General features: G+C 37.5%; 1 protein-coding gene and 1 long non-coding RNA gene across 2 annotated transcripts in view; one reads left to right on the top strand and one right to left on the bottom strand.

Annotated features, from left to right (window-relative positions):
* The window catches only part of LOC140935380 (methanethiol oxidase-like), a 62,945-nt gene that overhangs the window by 8,315 nt on the left and 39,253 nt on the right, over positions 1–15,377 (bottom strand). The gene's annotated exons all lie outside the window — the stretch shown is intronic.
* Positions 9,444–13,144, top strand: LOC140935382 (uncharacterized). The gene is made up of 3 exons (XR_012165197.1): positions 9,444–9,704; positions 12,033–12,086; positions 12,832–13,144. It is a non-coding gene; the product is annotated as an uncharacterized lncRNA (long non-coding RNA).

Genomic DNA, 15,377 nt, shown 5'->3' on the forward strand with positions numbered 1-15,377 from the left:
AAAATTTCATTTCAAACTGCTAACTAGCTGGAATTAGAAAATTTAACGCGGCACTATGACCAAAATATCAGGAATGACCAGCCTGTGAATGTAAAATATTCCTACAAAGTTTGGTGCTCGTATCAAAAATCGCATAATTCGCTAGCTAAACCGCCGGACTACTGGGGCACAGTGTGTAATACATTAGTTAAAAATTAACTTTCAAATAAATTATGCGTTTTGCTTGTTCCAGTTTGCCTTTAAAGTTAATTTTAAATACACTTTTTGCTTGTTCGTGATTATCTAGAACTTTTTTTGGAAATTTCAGATTTTTTGAAAGCTTTTGAAGTTGAGAACGCTTGGATCACGAAATATAATGCTCACTGAGTTGAAAATGACACTGTCTGACCAAAATCGCGAGATTAAGTAATTAGTAACACATGAAAAGCGGATTGGTTGTATAAACAGGAAGCTTGAAGGAACAAAAATTTACTTTCTGACATTTATGAAAACATCATCTACACAGTGTGTAATACATTAGTTAAAAATTAACTTTCAAATAAATTATGCGTTTTGCTTGTTCCAGTTTGCCTTTAAAGTTAATTTTAAATACACTTTTTGCTTGTTCGTGATTATCTAGAACTTTTTTTGGAAATTTCAGATTTTTTGAAAGCTTTTGAAGTTGAGAACGCTTGGATCACGAAATATAATGCTCACTGAGTTGAAAATGACACTGTCTGAACAAAATCGCGAGATTAAGTAATTAGTAACACATGAAAAGCGGTTGGTTGTATAAACAGGAAGCTTGAAGGAACAAAAATTTACTTTCTGACATTTATTAAAACATCATCTGGCAACCTTTTGACCATCATAAGCCGGCTTCATTTGATAATAACAAAATGATCAAAATCTATTACATTTATGGTGAGCCAGATTTTTACATTTATGGTTAAAACTTTGTTAAATTTATGGTTAGTAATTTATTACATTTATGGTTGATTTTTATTGCGTTTGTGGTGGGTGTATTACATTTATAGGCGGAAATTTTAAATGCCGGTTTTTAGATTTATGATTGGTGTCGCTCGCTTGAGAAGGCTTTTTATATCGTTGCGAAATAGTATAAATTCTGGAGGGTTTTCTTTTTTTATGGAGAGCGAGGGGAGCTGCAACACGTCGAAAAACGCTGAAAGGTGTCGTTTGTTTCAAAGACGCATAGGTAAGATATGTCTTGTTGCTGTTCTTCCAAACAAATTTTTAATGCTAATAGCCTTTCTTATAGTAGAATTTTGAAATACATGTAAGGACTGTAAGGTGTGAAAGTTCTATTACAGAGAGGTCTGTACTAACTGAGGACACCTACCGAGATCTACCTGATGTCTGCTCAATTGAGGTGGCCGCTTAAAGCTGGTTTGTTTTACAGAAAATATGGGATGGCAAGTTGAAGAACCTATGTCCTCTTAATACAGGGTGTTGGGTTTTTATTAGCCTGCGAGAGCATCCGGTTTTTTCGGCTCTAGCAGGCTAGCTTTTTATGAAGTTGGCTCAATATAAGCCTCACTGTAACTGAAGAAGAATTATATTTTCAAGACATAGTGAAACCAGCTTTTTCATTTCTCAAATCTTCCGAAAAGAGACCAGGCTTTCGATCCGGTTGCAAGGCAGTGAATTTCTCCCGGCGTAGGCAATCGAACGAAACCGAACCAAAAATCAATCGAATGCAATCGGTCGGATTGTCGTTCGATTGGTTCGGTAATCGAACATGATCAAACTGGAGCTTTTCGGTAGTTCGATTAATCGATTAATCGAGTTCGATTACCGAACTCAATCGATTTTGTTCGGCGGAAAGACAAAACGCATTCAGTTTCAATTGAATCGGAAACATTTTCCTCAAGTATGTATGTGAAGCAGTTTGAGGCCGCGATTTTTTTGCATTCAGCTTTCAAACTATATAACAGCACAAAATCGAACGGGGAGAAAAAGAACTTTTAAGACCTTAGGGAGACTTTAGGGACTAGAAAGAAATAGCAAGGCATCCACATTTCCTCTTTGGTTATTATGTCCAAAAGACAAAAATTGATGTTTTCAAAAAAAAAATGATTTCTTTCGGGAAATAGCTATTTTAAACCGATCACAAGCAGCACGAGGGGAATGACGTACGCCGGCCTCAGCCACATGAACGTCTATAAAATCCCACTGATATATAAGGCAAACTTAGGCAGTCAGGAGCCGCAACTTTCCCGTTTCGTGAACGGTCGGTGCCATTTTTAAGTCACTTAGAAAATTTATGACCTGTTATTGACAGTGTTTCCATTAAAAAGAAAAAAAAGACCGCAGCCCAGGGTCGAACCCGGATCTCGAACCCGAACCTTTCGTATCCTAATCTTTTCACGGTACAAACACTACCACACTGACCCGAAAAATTTCGAAAATTTATGACCTGTTATTGACAATGTTTCCATTAAAAAGGAAAAAAAAAGACCACAGCCCAGGGTAGAACCCGGACCTCGAGCCCGAACCTTTCGTATCCTAATCTTTTCACCGTACAAACACTACCACACCGACCCGCAAAATTTCGAAAAATTTAAGAAAATAAACAAGCAAACTGTCCTTCTTAACTACTGATACATCACTAACAGATGACCCTAGCCCTTTCTATAACTTTTAACGTAAATTCAACTTGGGCTTCAACCTGGTTATTTCTATTACATCTTCAATGACTAAAGGCGTGGCTAGCAATATTGGCATCCACCGTCATAATGGCAACGACTGGGGGGGGGGGGGAGAGGTAACTCTATTGTTTCCCACCTAAGTTTCCTAACCCACTCCACCTGCCAGTATGACGTCACATAGTAACGGGCAAGAGCCTCGGGTCGCTTATGCAAATTAGCAAGGGATACGACAGTTATTTGGACGAGTGAGGTCGAGGAAAAGCTAAGAAGCTAACAAATATCGCTATATATCGCTTATTTGATCGAATGTGTGTGAGCTTTGGTGTTGCTATAATCTGCTTGTGTAAACCGTTTTGTTATTTTGTGTCCGTGATTGTAAAATTTTGTTAATTTGTTTTGCGAGCCGTGTTGCGGGATCGCCATCTATTTCACGGGACCGGCAAGGTTATCAAAACTTAAATCTTTTTTTTCTCTAAAATAGGCAAGGTCTAGTCTCCAGAATAGGAGGTTCCATTCACAGATCATGCATGTTTATATTTCATCTATTCTTTTGCTAATTAAATGGGCCTAACTTCATATCATTCCTTTCGATTGCGGGCCTCTGATGATCCTGTTGATCTCCTAATTTTCCACCAAATTCAGTAAAGCTAGTTCGATCGATTATCTACATCGAGTCGGCCCGTTGAACCGGAAATAATGCGAAATAGCTTTGAAATACGCGCTTAAGCTAATTTTCCTCAAACGTATATTTGAATTCATGATAAATATATACAGCTCAACCAGCTTCAATCAGCGTCTATGGCAGAGAAAAATTGTTTTGATATGACAAATCATGCGTGTCACTGTGCAGATAAACCGGGTTCGACTCCCGGCGACGCTGCTTTCTGTTTCTTTGTTTTTTCTCCTTGTTTGGTCTATTTTTTTTAACACTAATTCTCCTTTTGGCCTTTTTTTCTTTATTCTTACTGCAGACCCTGCTGGTCATACACTTGGATCAATATATATTTTTAATTTAAGCTTAATTTAAGAGCGACTTTCTGTATTAAAAATACCACGGATAGGCGTGCAAGATGGAAAAATCGAAATCCCCCAAACTTTGTCACAACAAGCCCTTTGGAAACTATTTCAAAAAATACAAGACTCAGTTCCCTTGACTTAATATTTTCAAAAATAATAATAAATTTTCACCTTCGAGAGGCCTTCAAACCACCGAAAAATGTGCTTGATACGCTCGCTTCGTGAATGGAAACGGAAACTAATACCACGACTTTTCTTATATTAAACAATTTTATGATCCTGTCTTTCTACCTAAACGTTGTTACAATTTCAAAAGATTTCAATCTGATTTTTTAATATTTTTTCAAAATTACCCTCTAATTCAGCATTATCACGACCATCAATTTTGCCATTTTTCAACGGCGAAAATCTCTTCCTGGTACATGGCTTTCATTAGAAAAATGGTATTCCAGAGAAAGAGCAATGCTTCCCCTATCAATCTGTGAAATAAAATTCTGGGGCAATTCAAAATGCGAGTTTTTACAACTGAAAACATTTACGGTACTCGCGTGATTTACGACCTCTGAACTTGAAGTTGTGTTGATGAATACAAGCGAGAATTTAGACAGCACTTGAAACTCCGTTCCGTTCCTGTTCAATTTTCGAAGGTTATCTTATAAATTCTCCACGATTTTCTGAAGTTTAATTTTTCACATTTTACATCCCAGGTTAGGCTAATTTTTCGTAGAAAAGAGGAAACCTTAAATGTTCGGATTTAAACATGTGATCGAGAGAGGAATCAGAAAAAATTCTCACTTTCGTGATACGTTAAATTGCATCTATAATTTTTGGGAAAATAATACTGAAGACCTTGTAATTTCGAAAATACTCAATGCAAGTTCCCTTAGGATGACCGAACAGGAACAAATTTTATAGCGATTAGCGATTGCCCAAGGATCAATCCTCGGGCCTTTGATATTTAATATTTTCATCAACGATCTCCTGTTCATCGTGAAAAGATGTAAACTCTCTAGCTACGCAGACGACACGCAAATTTTCTTGCTCATAATGACTATAGAGAAGTTGAGAGTGCTATAAACTCTGATCTCCAGCTTGTTGATAAATGGTATGATGAGAACGGTCTGAAAAGGAACAATTCTAAGTATCAAGCTATTGTGATGGGAAAATCTGACGCCACACTTGATTTCAAGAGTGAAAATTCCAGTATCCCAGTGACTAAAGAATTTGAGATGCTTGGCATAACGATAGATAACAAACTGAAGTTTGACAATCATGTTGCTAAAATATGTAGGAAAGTTTCACAGCAAATAGCTGTTCTTAAAAGAATGAAGAAAATGCTTCCCTTCAAAACAAGGCGCGACCTATATTTAGCATTTATCCTTCCTCACTTCAATTATTGCAGTAAAACCTGGAATTTTTGTAGTAAACGTGCTGCAGACAAATTGGAAAGGTTAAATGAGCGCGCGATCACGTTTGTTTTCAGGGATAAGTACACAAGCTACTCGGAACTTCTCAACGCATTAGGCCTCTCATCTTTAAAACAACAAAGATTAATTAAAATCACACTGTCTATTTTTAATGCCGTCGACAATTCTTTAGCGCCCAAAAGTATACAAGGCCTGATAGTTCATAGGAAGAACGTTAGCTACAATTTAAGAGGTGACTATATCCTCTCGCTACCCAAGCCAAAGTCTACTACATATGGCTTGAACTCAGTCCGTTATATTGGTCCGAAACTCTGGAATTCAATTCCGAACATGTTTAGAAATAAAACGAATTTTAAGTCTTTTAAGAGATCCATTAGCCAAGTTGACCTAGCGCAATTTTTATAATTTCGACGCTTTTTATTGAATTTAGTATTTATTTAGATATAAGATATACTTATTAAGATTTTATTGTTATAATTTTAATTATAGAATATTCCATATCTAGTTTTTTAACTTTTAATTTTATTATGTTTGTGGAATACCTGTAAATTAGCTGGCGTGCTTTCACAGACCCCGATTTCGGTTCCGTCTGTGAAAGCACACCATTATTGTAGCTAAGTGTATTTTCACAATAAACTCTTATTGTATTGCATTGTATTGAGCCGCTGCAGGTTTCGGGGTGGGGCGAAGACACGCATAACGCAAATTTCCCTCCGTAGATAAGCCCCTCCGAATATAAGCCCCTCCAAAAATAAGCCCCTCAAAAAGGGCCTTTGAAAAATATAAGCCCCGGGGCTTATTTTCGGAATTTTACGGTATTCACCTGGTACCCCCCCGAGGGCTACGTGTGTAAGACTGTTCCTTTTCAGATTTTCAATAGCAATGCAACAAACAATGGTAGTCTTTACACTAGAGCCTAAATAAGCTAAGAAATATTTCAAGACAAGTAACTTTTAATTACTTCATGTAAGTTCATAATTGCTCTAGCGGATAAGTCAGTGAAACTAAGGATTTTGATTATTTACATGTTTTGCTTTTATGGTAACAGAGGGCGCCGCGTGAGTGTCTTTTTCGGAATGGTATCTGTGTTCGCGGTATAATCTGGGTTTCAAAGTTCTTTGTCACGCAATCTCGTTTCGCTAAAGGCAGTAAAGGATTCGGGTCTGTTGTCAAACTGAAGTGAGGTAGGTAAAAATGTTTTCCTTTTTTATAGCTATAACGATTTGGTTCATGAGAAATGAGAACCGGCATTTGAAAGAATAGCTACCGGCACTAGTAGCCGTTTTGTACATATATCATAACTGTTACGAATACGGCAAAAGTAAACAAATACGCACGTAAGGGAAGTGTTGTAGTCAAGAAGTTCATAGCACACTTTCGTACAATGAAAATTGCTTTTCCGTTTGAAAATTGACCACTGTGAAACCTAAAATCGTTTTTGTTGTCTAACCTTGCGGACAAGGGGCCAATTTGCAACAGATCAGAGTTTCAAGTACTGTCTAAGTTCTCTCTTGTATTCATCAATACAACTGCAAGTTGAGAGGTCGTAAAGCACGCGAGTACCAGGACAAGACAAGACATTGGTTGTCTTTACACTTGGATGTTTGATAAGTAAGACTTGAGAGCTGCTAAGTTTTACCTAACCAAAAAATACGTGTGAAGGCCTAAGTAAAATCTCAAGTAACTTTACATTGCATTCATTAAAGTCGGAAAGTTGAAACGATTCAAGAAAGTTTCAAGTGACTTGAAAAGCTTTGAAAACCATCCTTAAAACCGACTTAGCGAACTTGAGGTTTCTAAGCTTTGAGAAAGGCGAAGCATGTCAATCAATCTTCATTATGTTGCGTGGGAAAATAAGCTTAAGTAAACTTGAAGTAAAAGAGATAGGTTGTGTGTGAAGCATTTTTACTTGAAGAATTTAAACTTTACTTGTCTTGAAATATTTATTAGCTTATTTAGGCTCTAGTGTAAAGACTACCATATTACAAATGCAATTTTTTGGCACGCAGTTAGCAAGAAAACGCTAGTCGAGGCGTGCCAAATTAATTCTGTTACAAATCAGATATTACATATAATAAGTAAAAAGCAAAGAAAAAGAAAAGAAGAAATATGTGTTATGAATTCAAAAGCAAGAAAGACATATCTGTTTAATGCAACCTGTAAAAGAGGCTAAGCTTTAGGATTTCGCGATTTTATTTCTCGTGTTATCATGGTTGCATCAAGGTAATCATCTTTGGCCTTTAGTATTTCGAAGAGCACACTGATTAATTTTCGTTTGAACACTTTTTTTGACATATCTCTCATTCTCTCATTCCATACTTTAGCGCCAAAAATTGGGACGGCTTGTCTTAGTTTTTCAAGATAAAATTTTTTGATGTACATATTATTTTTACTGGATGATCTTGTGTTATATTCATGAATAGATGATGTCTGCGAGAACAATTTAACGATTTTTGAGGGTGCAGAATTAGTATGAATATCACGCATTAGGTAAGATACGGACTTAAAATAGAGAAAGCTAATTGGCAGGCCTATATATTTGCATCAAAAAAGAGGAATGGCATGAACTTTCCTGTTGGCAAAAAAAATATGAAACGGATAACTTTTTTCTGAAGCAAGAAGATTTTTGTTAAATGTGTTTTTGACGCCTGCCCCTAGATTAACGCACGGTAAATATTAATAATTAAACGGAAACTTTTATTCGTTTTCGGGATTTAATTACAGAATAACAGGTGTATGCCCAATACTGTGTTAAAATGCGGTAAAGCAACAAGATTCAATGCTCACAGTCTCTCAAAAATACCTGTCATTTAGCTTCCCCTTTCAACGCTACAGCTAAGCGAACTTTGAGAGGAATGATACGGGGTTTCACTAGCTCCGAAGAGCTGAAAATACACACAATGTAAAGTATAATACATCCTTTGATGAACCTCCAATTGCTGTTTCTAAACTCCTCAATCTTGCTGTGCACTGGCCCTCAAAAGAGTGACCGATCGGTATGATTGCCCGTAAAATTTGCTCGACGATTTAAAGGAATCTTTAAAATTCATTACACCACTGGACATTTCATTCCAAAAAAGTGCTTAAATCTAGTTTTCTATGACAATAGAAAACTTAAAATCTCCAAATCCAAGAAATCGGAACGGTATTTCCGTGGTAAAATCGAAATTGTTATCCGTCTCTTCGATGAACACTTTGCTCGCCATTTTGAAAGTCACTGACGCGAGACGTGACGTCATACTGGCAGGCGGACTGTACCACAGATTTCCTTGGAGACACCTTCCCCCCTGGCAACGACCTTTTACGAATGGGAAATAGGCTCAGCAGCTCAGGACCCCATTAAGTGGAGCGGGTGTCCCCAATCTAAGCCCATGTCGCAGGGTTAACACAAACATGTACTTGTTTTTTCTTTTTATATACTTAATACGTTTTAACGAGTGTTTATTTCAAAAGCAGCAATGTTAATCATCCTCTTTATGAGTGCACGAAAGAAGAAAATATCGAAGCTATCGAATTAGCAGAGATGTTCGTGCAATAATGTTAATGTACGTGATCGTTCGTTGCTTTTGTATTCCTGAGGAATGTTCCTTAAAGAGGTGTATCTAGTGATCGGAACAAAGGAAACGATCACAGTGATATTCCAAATATAAATAGCACTTATTGTACATGATTATATGGCTGAATCTACAAGCGGGCAAGATGAAGCGAGCACTAATTTCTGATTGGCGACCCTAGAGGGCAAAATGGGCCCATCTTACCTGCTCAGGATTTTCCGCACTGGACCCGCTGGAAAAATTCTCTTTTTCGCCATATAATAAATCTCTTATTGACCAAGATTGTTCCGTCAAGATGGCTGTATATTGGCCTCATTCTTTTGGCGTTTTTACTGACCGCGACTTCGTCTCGGTTAATAAAAACGCAATAAAGAACTTGGCCAATTTTTAGCCGTCTTCACCGAACAAGGTTGGTCAATAACGCATATTTACATAAAACAATAACCGTTGTTATTAAAAACTGAATCATTGGATAGTGCAATTCTAGAGCTCTGATTGGCTTAGCCATGCATAATGGTGTATGAGCCATTATACCATGCTCTCCAAATATGGTAACTGTATGCATCTGCTCAAAATCAAAAATAAGCTGTAAATCGGTTGTTTTTACAAATAAAGTCAGGAAGAATTCTCGATATTTTGTGGGCGTTATCAATAAAACAATTATTCCGCTCGCGCTTGTTGGATGCGAGATGATTATAGCCAACTCGGCGCAATGCGCCTCGTTGGCTATCTCCCATCTCATATCCAACGCGCACTCGTGGAATAATTGTTAAATATAAGTGAAAAACTCAAAAAGCCTATAATTTTGTATTTCTTTTTCAGCTGAGTTTTAAATTCATTCTTCTCAACAGAACACCTGGTAAACTAGAAGAACAATACAGTCAATGGATTCCAAACGACTCTTGACGATCACTATTTTGTTGTTGATTGTTTGCTGTGATCTTTTGGACCTAACTCAGGGATTTGTGCTACCAAAGAAAAAAAGAGCAGGAAAACCGATGAAAAAAAACCATAAACAGCCGAAGCAACAGGCACCTAAATGGTTGATAATGGTATTGGTAAGTTTGAACTAATGTGCTAACCTAAATGTGGGGCACAAAGCTTAAAAGCCTTGAGGTCTAACCGCTTGCCCTTTGAGATATAATCTTCACAGGAAAGGCACCCTTTTGCTTTGATTTAGACTGCTGCAAATGCACTGCCTTTTAAATACGAATAAATCACTAATCACTAAGTTTTCTTGATCATGCCTTTTTGCAGCCACATAATGCGTCCGTTAGCCCTTTTTGTTCCCTTTACGTACGGGAAAAAGACATATTTGCCTTCCCTTCCATAAACTTCAACTGGTGAAATTAGGGCTTTCCACAAGTTGCTCGGCAACATTTTGGCAACTTCCTGTATTTCGAACAAATTTTTTAGTTTCGAGCAACTTCTTGTATTCTGAGCAATTCTCGGAGCAGGTTTTAGTGCTTAAATTAGCCTTGCTTCGATATTTTACTATTTTTTAGTAGACAATTTATGAATTTCCTGTGAAAAAAGGAACCAGTCCCTCCCCACTGGGGCAGATTATTGGTGCAAGATGCATGTAGTCGGGCTGCTGGGTCAGAGGTTTTTTAAGGAAAATTCAAAATGGCGGACGACGTTTCACAGTCGACTGACTCTAGTGTCCCAGATGAGGGTTCATGCAACAATTTTATTGACCCATACGCCACTTGTACATCTTCCACGGTGCACCTTAATTCCCCCTCCCCCCCCCCCCCCCAACATTTTGCATAAGCATTGTTTTCAATTTCTCTTGGGACGGCTGTAATACCCAGGAGAAATGAAAAACAAAGGTTACGCAAAATTTGGGGTGGGGGCGCAAATAAGGTGCATTATGGGAGATGTGCAAGTGGCGTGTAGTAGGATTTTTTCAAGATTAATATTTTTCAGATTAATATCAATATCGATGCGTAGTCTTTACTCATACAGTTTTTGGTTTTAAGTGAGGACAAAGTTATTTAGCAACGCTGGTTTCTCCGCAATATTGCACAAAATACTCAGAGACTTCACTTTTGTTGTACAATTTGCATATTGTCATGAAAGATATTAATCATCGTGGATAATGTGTATAAAGGGTTTAGTTTTATCGTTTGTCTCACGGTTGTCACTTGGATAGTAGCGAGCTTAAGCAACAAGGACGGCGACGGCTACCAAAACGTTACTTAAAAAGTGAATTCGCGCTGCTTTAAACTTTTTCACGCCTATTCCATCTTGTTTAATTCGTCAAATGTTGGCAAATGTTTTTGGTGTTGAATTCTAAAGGACTGTATCAAAGTTCAAGAAAAGAAAAAGAAAGTTGTTGTCATGTGTTCACGTCCTCGACAAAACGTGAAATTAAGTACTTTCATGTTGTAGTCGTGCAATGACGGCTAAGAAATGTACAAAAAAGCGTGATGCACGTGCAAAGTTGTTGCTTTGCTACTATAAACCTGTTGCTTTTTTTTTTTTGTCGTTCTAGTTGCCGTAGCGGTCGTCTTTGCTTAAGCTCCCTAGTGATCGCGACATTCCGACCGCACACTGCAGGTCTTCATCAGGCGATAGTGTCGATTTACTGAGTCGAACTATTTGTACCACCGTGGTTGTTAGTGATTGGTGTATCACAAACCTAGCTCGTGGTTGGTGGATTTCGATCCAAAGCATTGTCAGCATTGTGAGAGGAAGAAACTGATCCCCCGGCGGTCCGCTGTGGTAGAGGTCGGTTTGTCATATTGTCTGATCGTAGGCATCCACGCGATAGGGATATATGGCTTTCACGAACTCAAACTTCGGCCGTTTCTGAACACGCCAATAAGACCGGGCATTATCCGCTCTGGGACGAAGTTGAGTTTATTGACCAAGACCCTCACTGGTTCTCTCGTGGAGTTAAGGAGGCTATCCACATAAGACTTCATCCTGACAACATCAACAGGGACAGTAGAATTGAGATTCCTAAAGCTTGGATGATTACCGATCAGACAACATGACAACCGACCTCTACCACAGCGGACAGCCGAGGGATCAGTTGATGGACTCCTGACCGTGGCTAATATAACGGACCCTAAGATGCAAGGACGCGATAGTAGCAAAAACCTCGCTAAAAAAAGTCAATTTGCGCTCTCTCGGTCTTTATCGCGATTATTCCTACTCACTTACTTTGTCAAATATAGGCAAACCCTCCTAGAGTTGAATTCGCAGGGACAAATCCAGTTTCAAAAAGAGAGATAAAATTTCGTCGTCGCATGTTTGCGCCTTCCTATTAGGCAATTTTACGTCGAAGTCGTACAAAAAAAGCAAAGAAATGTACTAAAAAGTGTGATGCACGTGCCAATTTTTTTTCCTTTACTAAAACTACTTTTTTTTTATGACAGACAAATTTGCCGTCTATGATGACAAGAAATGCCACCCAAAATTCCATGCAATCGGTAAGTAGCATGCTCGCAGACGACTTATGTTTACTTTATTGCAGACTGAAAAGGGAAGCTTTTATGAAGGCTTCGCTAAACATGTCGCTGAAGCTAATTTCGCATAAATTATCCCTGGCTACCCTCAATAACAGCCAATCAGAGATGATCATTACAATGCCTTTAGTCAGGGAGCCAATCAGAGCATTTTCCTAGAAAAAAACAGCTGGATACTTAAACACTATTCATGATGGTTTGCACGCTTATAATAAGAGGTAACGAAACGTCATACAAAATGTGCGCCATCTTGGACTTAAGAGACTATTCCGACTAAAAATAATAATTTCGGATGATTAAGCATTTTTATGCCAGGGGTTTAGTTTATGTTGTAATTGTATATTTTGCTACTCTCGGGGCTAGTTAATAGGTTTTCTGCTCAAAGGGGAGGAAAAAAAACTAACAAACAAAACAACGAAAATGGCTTGACCGCGTTTTAGTGTGACGTCATATCTCGTAACCATAGCAACCACCTGGCACCAAATTTTGCCAGATGGCTAGGAAGATAAATAAAAATATGCTTAAGAGAAGAAGTTCCACCCTAATGTTATTTTGGAAAAAATCTAGGAAACCTCCCCTCTTCCATCCTCCAACTGCTAAGTCCAAAACAAATAACCCTCTGCCACGCCAGCCTATTGGCACTAGAAACATTTTGCTTCTGCCCTCACTTATTAACTCGTTTATTTTTTTCTTTTCTATGCCTGGGTAGAAAACAAATGGGACACGGGACAACTAACGCAGCAGCCTTCGGAGGTAAAGCCGTAGCCCTGAATGAGCTTTCCCAAGATGAATATCAAGAATTTACCTCAATGTTGATTGCTTAACCCTTAAAATTATAATCATTATAGTTATAATAATAATAATAATAATAATAATAATAATAATAATAATAATAATAATAATAATAATAGTAATAGTGAAATTCTTCTAGAGCGCAGCTACATAATCTCAGCGCGCTTTACAAATGTAAGAAGTAAAATATAAGAAATATACAAACTAAATTAAAATTGATTAAATAAAAATGTTTTGAGCTTTCTTTTAAAGAGAAACAAAGTTTGCGCATATCTATATTACAGTCATTTCGTACGTTTAGTTATCGGGGACGAAAGTTGTATTTCATGGTTTGAAAGGGAAATATCGCCCAATGGAAGGTAATCCAAGCCTTCTGTAAGTGTCCTACACAAGCCCTCTGTAAGTATCTTACGCAAGCCTTCTGTAACTATCTTACGCAAGCCTTTTTATATATACAGAATTTTGATAATACAGAATTACAGAATTATATACAGAATTTTGATAATCAACAAAAGGTCAAACATGTAAAAAGCCATGGGAGTAACGAGATAATATTCCGACGTTTCTGCGACATTATGAAGCCATTATAAACGTTGAAAGGCAGTCTTAATTATTGATGCAAAGCTTTTCATTAACGAGGCAGTCAAATTGTCAATTTGTTCTAACTTGCATTTTTTCAGGGACGGCACCAGCGTGGTGTTTATCATATTTGCGCACGGAAGAAGATTTACGTACTTTTGTGGCCATCAACTGTAACACCGATAAATGTAATAAAAGTCAATGATAAATGTAACACCCACCATAAATGTAATAAAAACCAACCATAAATGTAACAGAGTACCAACCATAAATGTAATCAAAAATTTTAACCATAAATGTACTAAGTATTTATGGGGCCAAGTGATGTCTAAGAGGTTCTTAAAGGATTTCAAGAGCCATTTTGTATGATTAACAAAAACTTTTTCCGGCTGTCAGTCTCTACACCTTTAAGCCTTGCAATTACCTGTGCGTTCCGCTTTCTAGACACCGAAAATTTTTATCATGTATAACCAAATAGATTTGCGAACAAATTTTATATACATTAGTGTACTTTATTTTTTTGCTTATTCGCTGCGCGAACACTAGAAATTAAACATACTTGAGCGTGTCCTTTTGCTGTGTTGGACTATTGCTACAGGCATTTTTCTTTTCATCATCCGGTCCAGTTTCATCCTGTTGAACGCGTTGCGCAAGATCTATGCACATATCAAACGACTTACTAACGCCCGGCAAGCAATTCCGAAAGACAGTCAACTGCTAAATTTAATTTCCCGCCTCATAAAATGACTTCAAGTCTTTTTCAAAAGTAATGTATCAGCACCAGAGTGATGCCGTTCCCAGCTAACAGGACACTGAGGTTTGCAGTTGTTTCCCTCTGGCAAATAACACATTTTAACCAGTCAGTAGCTTGAGGCAGTGACCTGTTTCCTGCGTTTTCAAATTAACCCATTTCTTACTTCTTTTTTTAAACCGACAGTTTTCTCTCTTCTATAACTAAAATAGTTTCTTTTCTAGCTGCTCCGAGTCGCATGCACATCAGTTAAGATAATGCAAACTCTTACCATCCGAAGCAAAAAAAAAAAAAGAAAAAGCATGTGCAGATAAATTCCAAATTACGACCTGCATTTTTTAAAGGCGAGGCTCTTTCGGAGAACAGAAAGGAAGACACAAAAGTCTCGTTTAGCAGTAATCCTTCCCGCCTCGTGACGTACAGCTTCTCGCTTATCGTGCAATAATATCACGTGACTGTGGGGGTCAGCTAAGTACTTTCCTACACATTTATATAATGAAGAGAGGAAAATAGCAATTCGCATCCCAATTTAAACATCTGTATTATTGAACCTTTATTTTTTTGGTAAAACAAGCATTAAGTCTAAAAAAGAGCAAAAAAAAGTATCTCGCGGCGGTCTTGGGTCTTAAAATTTCATTTCAAACTGCTAACTAGCTGGAATTAGAAAATTTAACGCGGCACTATGACCACTATATCAGGAATGACCAGCCTGTGAATGTAAAATATTCCTACAAAGTTTGGTACTCGTATCAAAAATCGCATAATTCGCTAGCTAAGCCGCCGGACTACTGGGGCACAGTGTGTAATACATTAGTTAAAAATTAACTTTCAAATAAATTATGCGTTTTGCTTGTTCCAGTTTGCCTTTAAAGTTAATTTTAAATACACTTTTTGCTTGTTCGTGATTATCTAAAACTTTTTTTGGAAATTTCAGATTTTTTGAAAGCTTTTGAAGTTGAGAACGCTTGGATCACGAAATATAATGCTCACTGAGTTGAAAATGACACTGTCTGAACAAAATCGCGAGATTAAGTAATTAGTAACACATGAAAAGCGGATTGGTTGTATAAACAGGAAGCTTGAAGGAACAAAAATTTACTTTCTGACATATATTAAAACATCATCTGGCAACC

This window comes from Porites lutea, chromosome 4, assembly GCF_958299795.1.
Source record: "Porites lutea chromosome 4, jaPorLute2.1, whole genome shotgun sequence".
NCBI lineage: Eukaryota > Metazoa > Cnidaria > Anthozoa > Scleractinia > Poritidae > Porites > Porites lutea.